This window comes from Mus musculus, chromosome 17 (genome assembly GCF_000001635.26).
Source record: "Mus musculus strain C57BL/6J chromosome 17, GRCm38.p6 C57BL/6J".
Classification (NCBI taxonomy): Eukaryota; Metazoa; Chordata; class Mammalia; order Rodentia; family Muridae; genus Mus; species Mus musculus.
Window position 1 is genome coordinate 15,611,788 of NC_000083.6, and position 14,468 is coordinate 15,626,255.

Consider the following 14,468-nt stretch of genomic DNA (forward strand, 5'->3'; position numbering starts at 1 on the left):
CATTGATTATTATTGATTATTGATTATTGCTCTAGCTGGATACTCCAGGAGAGAGAGAGGTGGCCATGTCAAAACGGGAAGCCCTCCTAGAGGCCACCGCATAGGAATATAATAAATTTGATGCAATCGTCTCAACAGTAAATGTGTGAATAAAACTGCCATGACAGAATAGAGAGTGTGGGATTCTGTGTGAAGACCCTGACAGGACCAGATTTACAGTGGATGAACCAAGTGCATCCATAGCAGAATAAATAAGAAAGAAAAGATTGGTGATTAATAGGGTAGTTCCAGAAACTAAGGATTTTAACATAACAAGAAACAAATGAGTAAATGCTCATAGATTGCCAAGCTGCCCAAACACGAGGCTAACCAGGACAACAAAATGAAAACACAACACAAAACAGCCACATTGCTGGGTCAGTCAGAGCTCAGAGGGTTATCTCTAAATTGTAGACCCAAAGGAAAGAACATTATACCCTTTAAAAAAACCACCAGTAGCATTTATGGGGAATCAATTGGGCCAACCATAACTACCTGCGCTCAATCTCTGCGACATATATAGTGGAACGAGAGACCTGACTCAAACACAAAATAAATGTGTATAATATAATTTTTAATTTAATTTAATTTTATTTTATTTTATTTTATTTTGGTTTTTCAAGACAGGGTTTCTCTTTGTAGCCCTGGCTGTCCTGGAACTCACCCTGTAGACTAGGCTGGCCTCCAACTCAGAAATCCACCTGCCTCTGCCTCTCAAGTGCTAGGATTAAAGGCGCGCACCACCATGCCCGGACTATTTTTTATTTTTAAAGTTATTTTTGAGACTCATTTGTTTTTCTTATGGGTGTTTCACCTCCATGTATGTTTGTACCTCATATGTGTGGTATTCAGGGAGGCACCATCAGATTCCCTCGGAAGTAGAGTTAGCCAGTGGTTAGCCACCATGAGGATGCTGGGAGTTAGCCAGTAGTTAGCCACCATGAGGATGCTGGGAGTTAGCCAGTAGTTAGCCACCATGAGGATACTGGGAGTTGAACTTGGATCCTCTTGCTTTTCATCTCTGAGGTTCAAATTTTGTAAAGAAAACCATCCGCTTGTCAAGGGCATGGCAGTTTATTGTGAATTAAGAGATCATTCCAACTATTTTGCCATCCTTGGTAAGACAATAGACTGCCAGTTGTTAACAATTGATGTTTTAAAACCTTTAAACAATTACAAGATTACAGAGCTTGTTTGCAATAAAAGTACAAACTAAACCCTGCCATGAAAAGAAATCAAACCACATCAGACACTCAGCAGAGTCACCAGGATGTCAGCCTAGACAGTGCTCTTGAAGTACAGAAGAGACTCAAGGGATTTAACAGGAAGTTTTCAGACTATATTTTAATAGACCTCTTTTATACAATATATTCTGATTTCATTTCCCCCTTTTCCAGATTCTCTCCAGATCCCAGAAGTCTCAGATCATATCCTTACAACCAGATCCACACCCTTTCTTTCTCTTGTAAAAATACAGACTGACATCTTTAAGAAGTAGAAAAATAAAGCCGGGCGTGGTGGCACACGCCTTTAATCCCAGCACTCGGGAAGCAGAGGCAGGCAGATTTCTGAGTTCAAGCCAGCCTGGTCTACAAAGTGAGTTCCAGGACAGCCAGGGTTATACAGAGAAACCCTGTCTTGAAAAAAAACAGCAACAACAACAACAACAACAACAACAAAACAAAAAACAAAACAAAACAAAAAAAAGAAGTAGTAAAATAAAACAGAAACATAGAACAAAACAAAAGAGAGGGAGAGAGAGAGGGAGGGAGAGAGAGAGAGCAAGAGAGAGCCAGCCAAAGAATAAGCAAAAGAACACATGAGGAATTTAAATATGCCTTGTTTTTTTTAATATTAATAAACAAATAATTTTGTTAGTTTTAACATTTTATTTTTGGTCTTAGTTAGGGTTTTACTGTTGTAAACAGATACCATGACCAAGGTGACTCTTATAAGGACAACATTTAATTAGGGCTGGCCTACAGGTTCAGAGGTTCAGTCCATTATCATCAAGGCAGGAACATGGCAACATCCAGGCAGGCATGGTGCAAGAGGAGCTGAGAGTTCTACATCTTCATCTGAAGGCTGCCAGCAGAATACTGACTTCCAGGCAGCTAGGGTGAGGGTCTTAAAGTCCACACCCACAGTGACACACCTACATCAACAGGGCCACACCTCCTAATAGAGCCACTTCCTAGGCTAGGCATATAGAAATCATTTTTTTTTGCTTAAGATTTATTTATTTATTATATGTAAGTACACTGTAGCTGTCCTCAGACACTCCAGAAGAGGGAGTCAGATCTCATTACGGATGGTTGTGAGCCACCATGTGGTTGCTGGGATTTGAACTCCTGACCTTCGGAAGAGCAGTCGGGTGCTCTTACCCACTGAGCCATCTCACCAGCCCGGCATATAGAAATCATAACAGCCAGGTGTGGGAGCACATAACTTTAATCTTGGCCTTTAGAAGGCAGAGGCGGGCAAATCTCTGAATTCGAGATGATTCTTTTGTTTGTTTGTTTGTTTTTCTCAAGATAGCGTTTCTCTGTATAGCCCTGGCTGTCCTAGAACTCTGTAGACCAGGCTGGCCTCGAACTCAGAAATCCACCTGCCTTTGCCTCCCGAGTGCTGGGATTAAAAGCGTGCGCCACCACACCCGGCTACGAGATGATTCTTGTCAATATAGAAAATTTCAGGCCAGCCTGGACTAAATAGTAAGATGTTGTCTCAAAAATAAATAAAAAGATAAAAATAATAATTACTTTGACTGTGTAAGGTGCATTAAAGCAACTGTATTGATATATTAGGGTGGTGTGTTGTCATATCACTAGAAGAAATGTGATACAGATAAAAGAATTAGCGTTTATCTTCACACTGTAGGAAGAGCTAACCTTTGGAAGAATATTCAGAAGCCTTCTAACAACAGTTTCCTTCAGCTCCAACGTCCTCTCTTTAAGTCACCAAAGCATTTATTCATCAATATAATAGGTATTATGAAATATTTTGTGTGGACAAAATGACATGTTTAATGAAGGTGAATTTACTACAAATGCTTTCCAGTCTTGCTGCTGCTGATTCTGTTGCTATGATGCCAGTCTGACTTGTGTGACCCTTCTACCCAAGTCAAATGACTTGGAAAGATAAACTTTGTAAAGAAAAGAGAGAAGGGGTGAAGACCACTGGTATCTTTGTGTTAATAAATGTCCCTTACATTTCAGAATTCTGTCTCCTTCATTTCCTTCTGTCATAAGAGATAGTCCATACTTAAATTAGGAGGAAAGAGATGCAGTCCCTACCTGAATCCAATTATGTGAAGTTGGAAGCCACCTTACTACTACAGAAAAACCCACTATGAAGAAGCTAATGTCAGTCTGCAAGAGGCCAATGGAATCCCACAGGCAGCAATTTCAGGCCTGTACATGTATAAACACTGTATTGGATATGAGATTTTGGTGTTGGTCAGACAGAATTATTCTAAAGTTCACATTACATAAAGACAAAATCCAAGACCATAACATTTCTGTCTACCACTAATTTAAAAGGTCTTTCAGATAATAGTCACTGCCGCCTTACTTAGTCATGTATATAAAAGTATATCTGAATATGTATTTTAAACCAGACTCTATCCTTAATTATACTAATCCTTTCCTTTCCTTTCCTTTCCTTTCCTTTCCTTTCCTTTCCTTTCCTTTCCTTTCCTTTCCTTTCCTTTCCTTTCCTTTCCTTTTCTTTCTCTCTCTCTCTCTCTCTCTCTCTCTCTCTTTCCTTCTTTCCTTCTTTCTTTCCTTCCTTCCTTTTTTCCTCCTTTCCTTCTTTCTTTCTTTCCTTCTTTCCTTCCTTCTCTCTTTTCATGTTTTCAGTTTTTCGAGACAGGGTTCCTCTGTGTAGCCCTGACTGTCCTGGAACTCATTCTATAGACCAGGCTGACCTCGAACTCAGAAATCTGCCTGTCTCTGCATCCCAAGTGCTGGGATTAAAGGCACACGCCACCACTGCCTGGCTTACTTTCATTTTAAAAATGACAAAACAAAACACTCTTCCTAAAAGAGATTCTTGGTTTTTTTTTTTTTTTTGATTGTAGAAAGTGTATTTACGCTTCTTTGAATCTAGTCACAAAGCATATTAAATGTGTAATTCCCACCAAAAGGAAAAGAACGAGATTTTTTTAAAAAGATGTTGGTTTCCTTACTAACTGGTTACAAATCACTGTTTGCTAATTCTGAATAAGATCAAAAGTCTCAGGTCCATTGTTAACTATTCCTGGAACTGAGGCTTGTCAGACTAAGTCCCAGCTTTGCAGGAGTGTGAAAAGCCCAAGAGGCTGCATGATACTAGATCCCCAGGCTGACACTTGCACAGAGCGAGCAACATATTTTTAAAATCAAAGATCAAATGTCAAAGTTTTCTGGCCAAGCAGTAATTTATTTTAAGAATCGTGGGCACTTCTCAACACTCTATGGCTCCCAGTGTTTTCTCCTCATGCTTCATGCATGGAGTGACTCACACAGGTAAGCAGTTTACATTATAGCTTATTTTAATTTAGAGAGAATTGTGTACAATCTAAATACAAATATAAACCTATTTTATGTAATATGCCTACTACTAAAAGAAAGCCCAATTATCGAATATTTTAACTTTACTGGGAGTTTTTACTTAATGTCATCCTAACATGTACAGTGAATAAATTGCTGTATAAGAGGAAATGAGTCTTTTATACCAAATTATAGATGCCATAGGATATTAGCTTTTAAACTCATGTCAAGTACATCTAGAATTTCTGAAGAGGGTCCAAGCTGGACATGGTGGCTCATACCTTTAGTCTCAGCATGCCAGGGAGGAGGCAGGAAGATTGGTTTGAGCTCCTAGACAACCTCGGTTACAGAATAACCCTTGTCTCTGGAAATAAAAACAAACAAACAAACAAAAATAAAATTTTACTATCCTAGCATTTGTAGACTTTGCTAAAATATATAAACTGCTATTTTGATTTCCTGATTACCTTTACAAAGATGTAGTTGATAAGACCATCTAAAGGGAAGTTAGCATCCTTCTCCTAAGAACTCATGCCGATTTCTTCTACAAATGAACGGTGGTGTTTTAAGAGATGACCATGTCACTCAGCTTTAAGAGAAAGCAAAGGTGACTTTCAGACCACACAAGTATTCCTGTTGTGTTAAAAGTTTCTTTGCCTACAAAATAAATTCTAAATATTAACGCTTCACCTGGGCATGGTGATGCATGCCTATAATCCCAGCACTTGGGAGGCTGAGGCGGGGTAAGAACTTGTCTTAGTCAGGCTTTCTATTCCTGCACAAACATCATGACCAAGAAGCAAGTTGGGGAGGAAAGGGTTTATTCAGCTTACACTTCCATACTGCTGTTCATCACCAAAGGAAGTCAGGACTGGAACTCAAGAAGGTCAGGAAGCAGGAGCTGATGCAGAGACCATGGAGGGATGTTTCTTACTGGCTTGCTTCCCCTGGCTTACTCAGCTTGCTTTCTTTTTATTTATTTGTTTGTTTATTTATTTATTATATGTAAGTACACTGTAGCTGTCTTCAGACACCCCAGTAGAGGGGGGGTCAGATCACGTTACAGATGGTTCTGAGCCATCATGTAGTTGCTGGGATTTGAACTCAGGACCTTCGGAAGAGCAGTCAGTGCTCTTAACTGCTGAGCCATCTCTCCAGCACCTCAGCTTGCTTTCTTACAGAACCCAAGACTACCAGCCCAAAGATCATACCACCCACAAGGGGACCTCCCCCCTTGATCACTAATTAAGGAAATGCCTTACAGCTGGATCTCATGGAAGCATTTCCTCAACTGAAGCTCCTTTCTCTGTGATAACTCCAGCTTGTGTCAAGTTGACACAAAACCAGCCAGTTCTGTCAACAGAATTGAAGGCTAGCCTAGGGTAAATTGTGAGTTTTAGGTAAGCCTGGACTATAACACAGGATCCCATCTAAAAATCAAACACTTTCATGATTGAACCATGACATTATTTCAAGTAACACAGAAGAGTGGATATCTCATCTGTTTGTGCCACTATAGAAAATGTCATGAACTAAATGAGGCATAAACAGCACATATTTGTTTACTGAGGTTCCAGAGTCTGAGCAGGAACAGGGTTTGGCTCTTGTGAATGTCGTCTTCGCTTATGGCGACATCACTGACTAGCTGTGGCAGACTGGGAATGACACCTTCTCTGTGGTGTCTTTCATGAAGGCTCTTCCCTCATGGACCAATAACTTCCAAAAAGTCCCCCCCCCTTTTTTTTTCATTGTGTCTCTGTGGGAGTTAGGATTTCAACTCAAATTTTGGGGGCACACCGCCATTTGACCATAACAGTAGGTAAACTTTTCCAGTATCACTGGGTTTAAGTTAGATGATAGTTTGAATCTTTGTATTTTTAAAAATGCTCCCTGTTTTAGTCAACAACTTCAGAAGACTGCTTCCTTTCGGCTTCTAATGGTGTCAACTGCAGTCTTACTAAATTACTGTCAACACAGATACTTTGTATCTAACTAGCTTATAATTCTCAGGAGTGCCAAGTCCCTGCCCAGCTTTCCATTAAGAAAACAATTCAAATCGGGTGTAGTGACAGCTTGGACTACAGAGTGAGTTCAAGGACAGCCAAGGGTATAAAGAGAAAACAAACAAAACTCCCAAGTCATCCCTGAGAGCATTTCTCTTCTTCCTGGCATAGCCCTGTGTTCTACAACTACAAGGAATTGTGTACCTGGCTGAAACCCTTTCAGTCATATTTATTCCTCTGTTGTAACTAGTTCAGGAAATGCTGCTGGGTGGTTGTTTCAGGTCCAAGCTTAGTGTAGAAAATTATACACAACAGTCCTACTGACTTTTATTGTGATTGGTTTCCAAGGGCACAAGACCTAACAGAGTATGTATTCAATTCTTGGGCATGAGAAAGTACTCTAGTAGCAGCAGAAACAACATAGGAGAAAGTTTCCTTATAATACTAATAACAGAACAAAATGGCAGGTTAGTCAGGTAACAGTTACCCAGGCCTTAACATTTTACCTAGACATTAGCATTTCATCTAGGCCTTAGTATTTTACCTAGACTTTATCAGGCAATAGTTACATACTGGCTTTACTTCGGAGCCCTCCGGATCAGGTTATACTTCGTTTTCACTATATTGCTTTTGCCATTCTCTAGAGAAGTTAGATTTTAAAGGAGCAAAGTACATCATTTCCTTGTTGTATGCATAAGCATGAATACCAGTTCATGTGTGCAAGTTGCACTCTCATCTAAGACCAAGGAAGAAACTGTTAATGCACTTTATATTGTATTTTAAAATTTATTTGTTTATTTTTTTGGTTTCTCGAGACAGGGTTTCTCTGTGTAGCCCTGGCTGTCCTGGAACTCCCTTTGTAGACCAGGCTGGTCTCGAACTCAGAAATCTGCCTGCTTCTGCCTCTCAAGTGCTGGGATTAAAGGTGTGCACCAACATCGCCTGGCTAAATTTTTATTTTTATTTCATGTGCATTGGTATTTTGCCTGCATATATGTCTAAGTGAGGGTGTTGGATCTCCTACAACTGGAATTACTGACAGTTGCGAGCTGCCTGCCATGTGGGTGTTGGGGGTTGCACCCCAGTCCTTTAGAAGAGCAACCTATGCTCTTAACCATCTCCCCAGCCCTTTGGATCATATTTCTAATTTATATTTATTTAGTTACCTTGTATGTGTATATGAAAGAGAGAAGGCATGCTTGCACATGGTATGACATCATGTGAATTCCGGAGGCCAATATCAAGCAGTCAGGCTTGGTAGCAGGTACCTTTACCTGCTGAGCCATCTTACCAGCCTCTATCACAGTATTTCTAATTATAAAATTCATATATCTGAAGAAAATCAGAGAAGAAACTCATACTTCTCTGATCCAAAGAGTAACAAGATTATATTATGTAGCATCCAAATTTCTAATATTTATTAAAAAGTCATAATCTGGGTATAGCATTATACCATGGCCGCATCCCAGCACTCAGAAGTCAGAGGGAAAAGATCGGGACAGGAAAAGACAAGCCTGGCTGTGTAGTAAAACCCTGTATCAACAAAACAAACGCAGCAAACAAACAACTCTATTTAAAAAAAAACAAAAAAGTCAAGCACTCTTTTCTCTCTGCTTCTTGAGTGTGCATGAAGTATGACCAGCTGCCACAGCTTCTTGCCACAATGGACTGTATCCCTGGAGTGAGAAGCCAAAATTAAGCCTTGTTTCCTTTCAAAGAAAACCCAGCACAATATATATTTTTTTCCTCGGTCTATTTTCCATGTACCAACATTTTATCTTCTCTCTCTCTCTCTCTCTCTCTCTCTCTCTCTCTCTCTCTCTCTCTCTCTCTCTCTCTCTCTCTCTCCTCCCCTCCCCTCCCTCTCTTTACATCCTTCCTGTCACCCTTCCCCTCCCTTGTCTTTCCTCTCTCTCTCTCTAGTTATGGTGTTGCATCTCTGTAATCCCAGCGGTCAGAAATCAAGGAAGACGGAACATACATGATATGTAGAATTCAAGCTATTCTATGTAGCCATAGAAAGGTCCAGCCATTCTAAAACAAACAACCAAACCACAAATATTTTTCCATGATCTGACTTTAGAGGAATCATAGTAAATAGGATTTTTTGTTTTTTAGTGGTTGTACAGTTTTCATCTTGTGCCTCTCTTTAGAGGTAAGGCAACAGAGAAAATTTATGAACAACAAAGGAATGTCAAGTTTGTCTTTTTTTATATATATACATTAAAGCAATTTTTGTCAAATGTCTATTTGCCTCTGACATCGCACCAAGAGTGTTTGTCACCATTGTAAAAGCTAAATCAGTTAAAGGATGTTTTCTGTAAACTGGATTATGACTGACAGGCCCGTGTGTTTTACAAGCACAGAAAGGAATTCTGGGAATGGCAGTCACCTCTTGAGCAACACTAAAATTCTGGAGGGCAAGTGGGAAGGGTAATGAAGTCTAAATTAAGATTGCCTAGAGCTAGCCCAGATCTATTGCAGAAACCAACCTGGTCATAAAACTCAGTAGAGATAAGACTTATCCCTGGAAATCCCAGATAAGTAAATTAAGGGATAGGCTTAGTGTCTGCCTGTTTGATAACGTCCTCCACAATGTTCACATTTGAGCAACCTTGCATGCCATGACCTCTCCAGTGGAAGCATCCTTGCTTCACAGTGCCACAACTATCAGTAAGACTTTGTCAAAGATGAAGGTCTACAGTAAGCCTTCAGGTTACCCTGACAGACAGGGGATGCTACCTGAGATTGCAGACCTGGTTGCCTGTGAGAGGAGCCTTGTTGCTAAGAATGTAATTATCACTGCTACAGAGACACAAGCAGGAAGGTCACGGGGCAGACTTAGGCTCACAGGAAATTCTTTCTTGTGCAATACTCTACATAGTGAAACATCTTCTCAAAACACCAAAGGGGAAAGAGGGAAGCAGAAAAGAAAAATCACTCTTAACAACCAGGGCACGCACGGTACAGAAGGAAAGCTAATTTTGAGGAGATTAATGTTGGGAGTTTAGGTGAGAAATTAATAAAGCCTAAATGGGGATGGGGAGAGCTTACGGGGAGATTCCAAATTTGAGGCCAGACTGGGCAATTCCGTGAAGCTGTCTTAAAATCTAAAAGTTCTCAGGATGGGGCCAAACAAGGTGGCTCAGTTGATAAGAGAGCTTGCTGCTAAGCCCAACCACCCAAGTTTGATTCTCAGAACCCATATGGTGGAAGGAGAAAATTTACCTCTGACTTTCACAGGTGTGCCAAAACACATGTGCAATTATACACACACATACACGCACACACACACACACATAAATAAATAAATAAATACATACATACACACACACAAATAAATAAATAAATACATACATACATACATACACACACACACATACACACACCACACACACACAAACACACATACACACACACACAAGGTTCTGGTTCAAATTTAGTATCCCAAAGTGTGGGGCAGTTGGTTACAAGCACAGGAGAGCCAGGCTTATCTGGAAAATAGTTGCTGCAAGGGGCAGTGACTGGATACATTTTACGGCTAAGTGTGAACAATCCAGGAAGATTTTCGGAGAAGTGGATTGGGTGACTAAATAAGAGATACGGCATTTATTAAGATATGTTTAAGCAGATGAGCAGGGTAAGGAAAAAGGAGGAGGTTCACTTTTATAAGCACTGAGTTTACTGAATGAAGTATAAAATTCTACCTAAGGCCCAGGATTGTCAGCCAGTGTAACTTACGATGTAACAGTGACAGAATTCGAAGCCATGCATCTCAGAAGAAACTCAGGGTCCCAAGAAAGCCAACATTGTTCAAACACACCTCTACTCTCAGCACTAGGTAGGAGAAGGCAGGATGATCAGGAATTCATGGTCAACCTCAGCTACGTAGTGGGCTCTAAACTAGACTAGCCATAAGAGAATAACAACAACAACAAATCAGACTAAATAAAAGATAGAAAGTGTGTGTGTGTTTGACTTAGAAAACTCATTACATAGACAGGAAATGAAATTATATCTTATCTATAGGCTGAGAAAGTAGGCTTGAGTTAGTGGCCCCTTTCACCAGGAAACACAGGGGCAGTGAATACTCTAACAAGAAAGAAATAGGACTGAGTGTGGTTTATCTCCATGCTGTTAGCTTCTCAACGAAATGGGCAGACCAGTTCTTGGTTGAGTGTGAGAAGAGTTCATAATGGGCAGAAGCTTTGAGAACAGAGGAAATGGTTTGAAACATCTCCTATCAGTTGATCATCACCCACAGAGAGTAACCAAGAACCTCACCTGTACAGAAAGCAACTATTTAGTTGGATCAATTGCATAGCTATGTGATGTTTCTTTGGAAACTCTGAGCTGCCCAGCTGCAGGGGTCAGGACAGCTCCACTCAGAGTTGAGAGTAGCGTTAAAAACATAAGGAGAGGACACCAGCATCTGGAGTTGCACAGGGTAAAATGGAACACAGAAAGGGACTTACAGATTAAGAGAACATGGAGGATTCAGAACTTCTGGGTCATGGGGGTCGAAGTACAAGCACAGTTCAAGTAAGGACAAGAAGGTCACTAAAACCAAGTATATAGAAAGGCAGATGTGCTGATTAGACTTCTGCATCTCTGGAGGTAGAGGATGCTCTTGTCTCTGCCATCCTTCTCTTCTGCTGGTCTGCCAATCATTCTTGGGGCCTTAGAAAGACTTTCTGTGATTTTTGTTTCCTGAGCTGATAACCACTTGGTGGAGCTCTTGCAGAAAGAACGCAGCCAGTGGCTTAAGTAAAATAAGGCCCCTGCAGAGCAGATGCTGTACATTCCTGGAGTTTATTTTAGCCTATTCTAATAGGTAGAGGACTTACTGCATGCGACTTCTTCCCATTGTAATGAGCTACACTTTCCTTATTGCTTCCAGTAGAATGACAGCTGAGTGGATACCAGGGCTTTAACAACCAAGACTTTGGAAGTTTCTTCGATCTTAACACAATGACTGTTCCTCTATCACCAATCCCCCCAAATTGTTTCTTGCCAATTCTCCACTAGCCATAGAAATATCTTTAAGAGAGGATCACCTGAAGAGAGCAAAATTAAATCACTGCTCCTTCAAGTTTAGCCTGTGAATATTACCTTTATTCTATATTTCCTCACAAGTTTAAAAAAAAAACAGTAAGTCTACTGCCCAACTCTATTTCTTTACAATCCTGACTCTGAAGTGGTATTTAAATTGTCTACTAGAGTTTACTCTGTAGCAGCCACGTATTAAAACTGTAAGGTCAGTAATTACCAGTAATAAGAGTAACATTATCTGCTGTAACTTCTGACTCTGATCAGGCTACTTTACTTATTAGGATAATGTTTAGTGTTCATGTGTTATTAGGTACTTACTCTCTTATCCTTGGCAGAGGACTTCAAATAAGTCTTTATCACTACAAGAAGCAAGTGTGTCTAAACTGCTTTGTGTTCCTCTCTACAACTGATCAACCACAAGATCTCTTTGGAAATTTCATCATGGTTTCTGACCAGCTGCACATACTTTCAAATGTGGTGTAAGAAAAACAAGAAAACCTAGTAAATTACTTTGTTTGAAAACAGTTGTGATGGTTTGTATATTCTTGGACCAGGGAATGGCACCATTTGGAGGTGTGGCCTTGTTGGAATAGGTGTGACCTGGTTGGAATAGGTGTGTCACTGTGGATGTGGGCTTAATACTCTCACCCTTGGAGCCTAAAAGTCAGTCTTCCTCTAGCAGCCTTTGGATGAAGATGAAGAACTCTCAGCTCTGCCTGGGCCAGGCTTGCCTGGATACTGCCGTGCTCCCACCTTGATGATAATGGACTGAACCTTGAACCTGTAAGCCAGCCCCAATTAAATGTTGTTTTTGTTTGTTTGTTTGTTTTTTTAATAAGACTTGCCTTGGTCATGGTGTCTGTTCACAGCAGTAAAATCCTGACTAATACAACAGTATTGTGGTTTTATTTTTTTAACTTTACACATCCTTTCCGTATATATAATAGCTTCCAATTTTGTGTTTTTAGGGGATTCTTGTGGGTACAAACATTCATGTTTCTGCATCTACATGTATACCTCATGCTCTTTCTTTGGCTCTTTTTCTTCTGATAGTTTGTTTATATCTTATCTTAAGGGAAATTGCTCTGTAATTGTTTTATGTTGAGTCTTTATATGGATTGGGCATCATGATACCTGTGGCCTCATAAAGTGACTTTGGTAATGTTCCTTTTGTTTCTATTTTGTGGGATAATTTGAGGAGTATTGGCATTAACTCTTCTTTGAAAGTCTGGTAGAATTCTGTGCAAAAACTATCTGCCCCTGATTTTTTTTTTAAATCAAAGAACCAACCCTTTGTTTTATTGGTTGTTTGTATTTTTTGTTGTTTCTAGTTTATTGATATTGGCTCTGAGTTTGATTATTCCTTGCTGTCTATTCTCTTTGGTGTCTTTTTCTTTGTGTTCTAGAGCTTCCAAGTGTGTGATATTGTTACTAATATGAGAACTCTGGTATTTTTTAAATCTAGACAACTAACTAGTCCTATAAACTAGCATCTAAGAGCCACCTTCATTTTGTCTCATAAGTTTGGATATGTTATGTATTCATTATCATTCAATTCTAGAAAGTTTTAAATTTCTTTTAAAGTTTTGTCCTGATCCATCTTCATTCAATAGAGAATTGTTCAGTTTCCATGAGTTTGTAAGCTTTCTGTTGTTTCTCTTTTTATTGATAATCAGCTTCAACCCAAGGTGTTCTGATAGATATAACAGGCTATTTCTCTCCCAGCCCCAAATTCCTGAAATAATTACTTTGAAACTGAAATATATTTACAAATAACTAGGCCATGAGCCTTAGGTATTTCCCATTAAGAGTATAACTGAATATCTTATTTATTCTAATCTAAGTTCTGCCACATGGCTGGTTACCTCTGCTCAGATACCATGCATCTGTCTTCCTCATATCTTCCCCAACAACTCTTCTCATACCTGGATCTATCCCAGAATCCTCTCTGCCAAATGTCCCTACTTCTAATCTACCCTTTTCTATAGGTCAAAGTTTTTTTAGTGGACACATAATACATTCATATTCTCCCTACAATTCCCCCTTTCAGTCCAATAAAAACGCTCTTTTTTCATGCAATAATAACAATTATGAAAACTATTAGGTAAGATTTACATTCACAATGTCTAGTACACCTGAATTTGGAAACTCTGGATAAAGTACTCTATTATCTATCTTAACTTGGTGAATTTAAAGCTTTCTACTTTCTTAGACTTAAAAACATCTTCTTAAATCCTAAGCAACTTAGGCTTAATTGTGAGACTATAACTACCTAGTCTTCAACCCCATCAGAGACTTGAGAAGGAGTAAATATTACCTGAGTATACAGGAAGTGCAGGGAAGCAGCTTCTAAAATAACAGAGGAATTGTACAGTCCCCCACATTTGTTGCGATAATGTTGGAGCATCTATCTTCAGCCTTTTGGCCCATAATATCTGACAGACCTATTTTTAGAACAGGATTTATGAAGAGCTAGCCTACTTTGTCCTTGCAAAGCTTAGCAGTAAGACTTTATTATACTAAGTTTGTCCAGTTTCACCAGCATTTTGTCTGCAGTTGAAGCAAGGGCAGTTTTTTTGCCCAGTGACAGGCTGCCACAATTGAAACAACCTCCAAAAGGAGGTTCTCTGATGCTCATCATCTTCTCTGAAGAGGAATAGGAGTTACTTTTAGAAGCAAACCTATTTCATTGCCCCAAAAAGGTTTAAATTAATAAAATATCTTTAAATGCCATATTTTGTAAGTCTCTGAGGTTTCTGAAGACGATCTATCTATTCATAACATATCTGAATAGGCAAACTTTCCTTATTTTTTAGTTATTATTATCTGATTAACCTTGAAA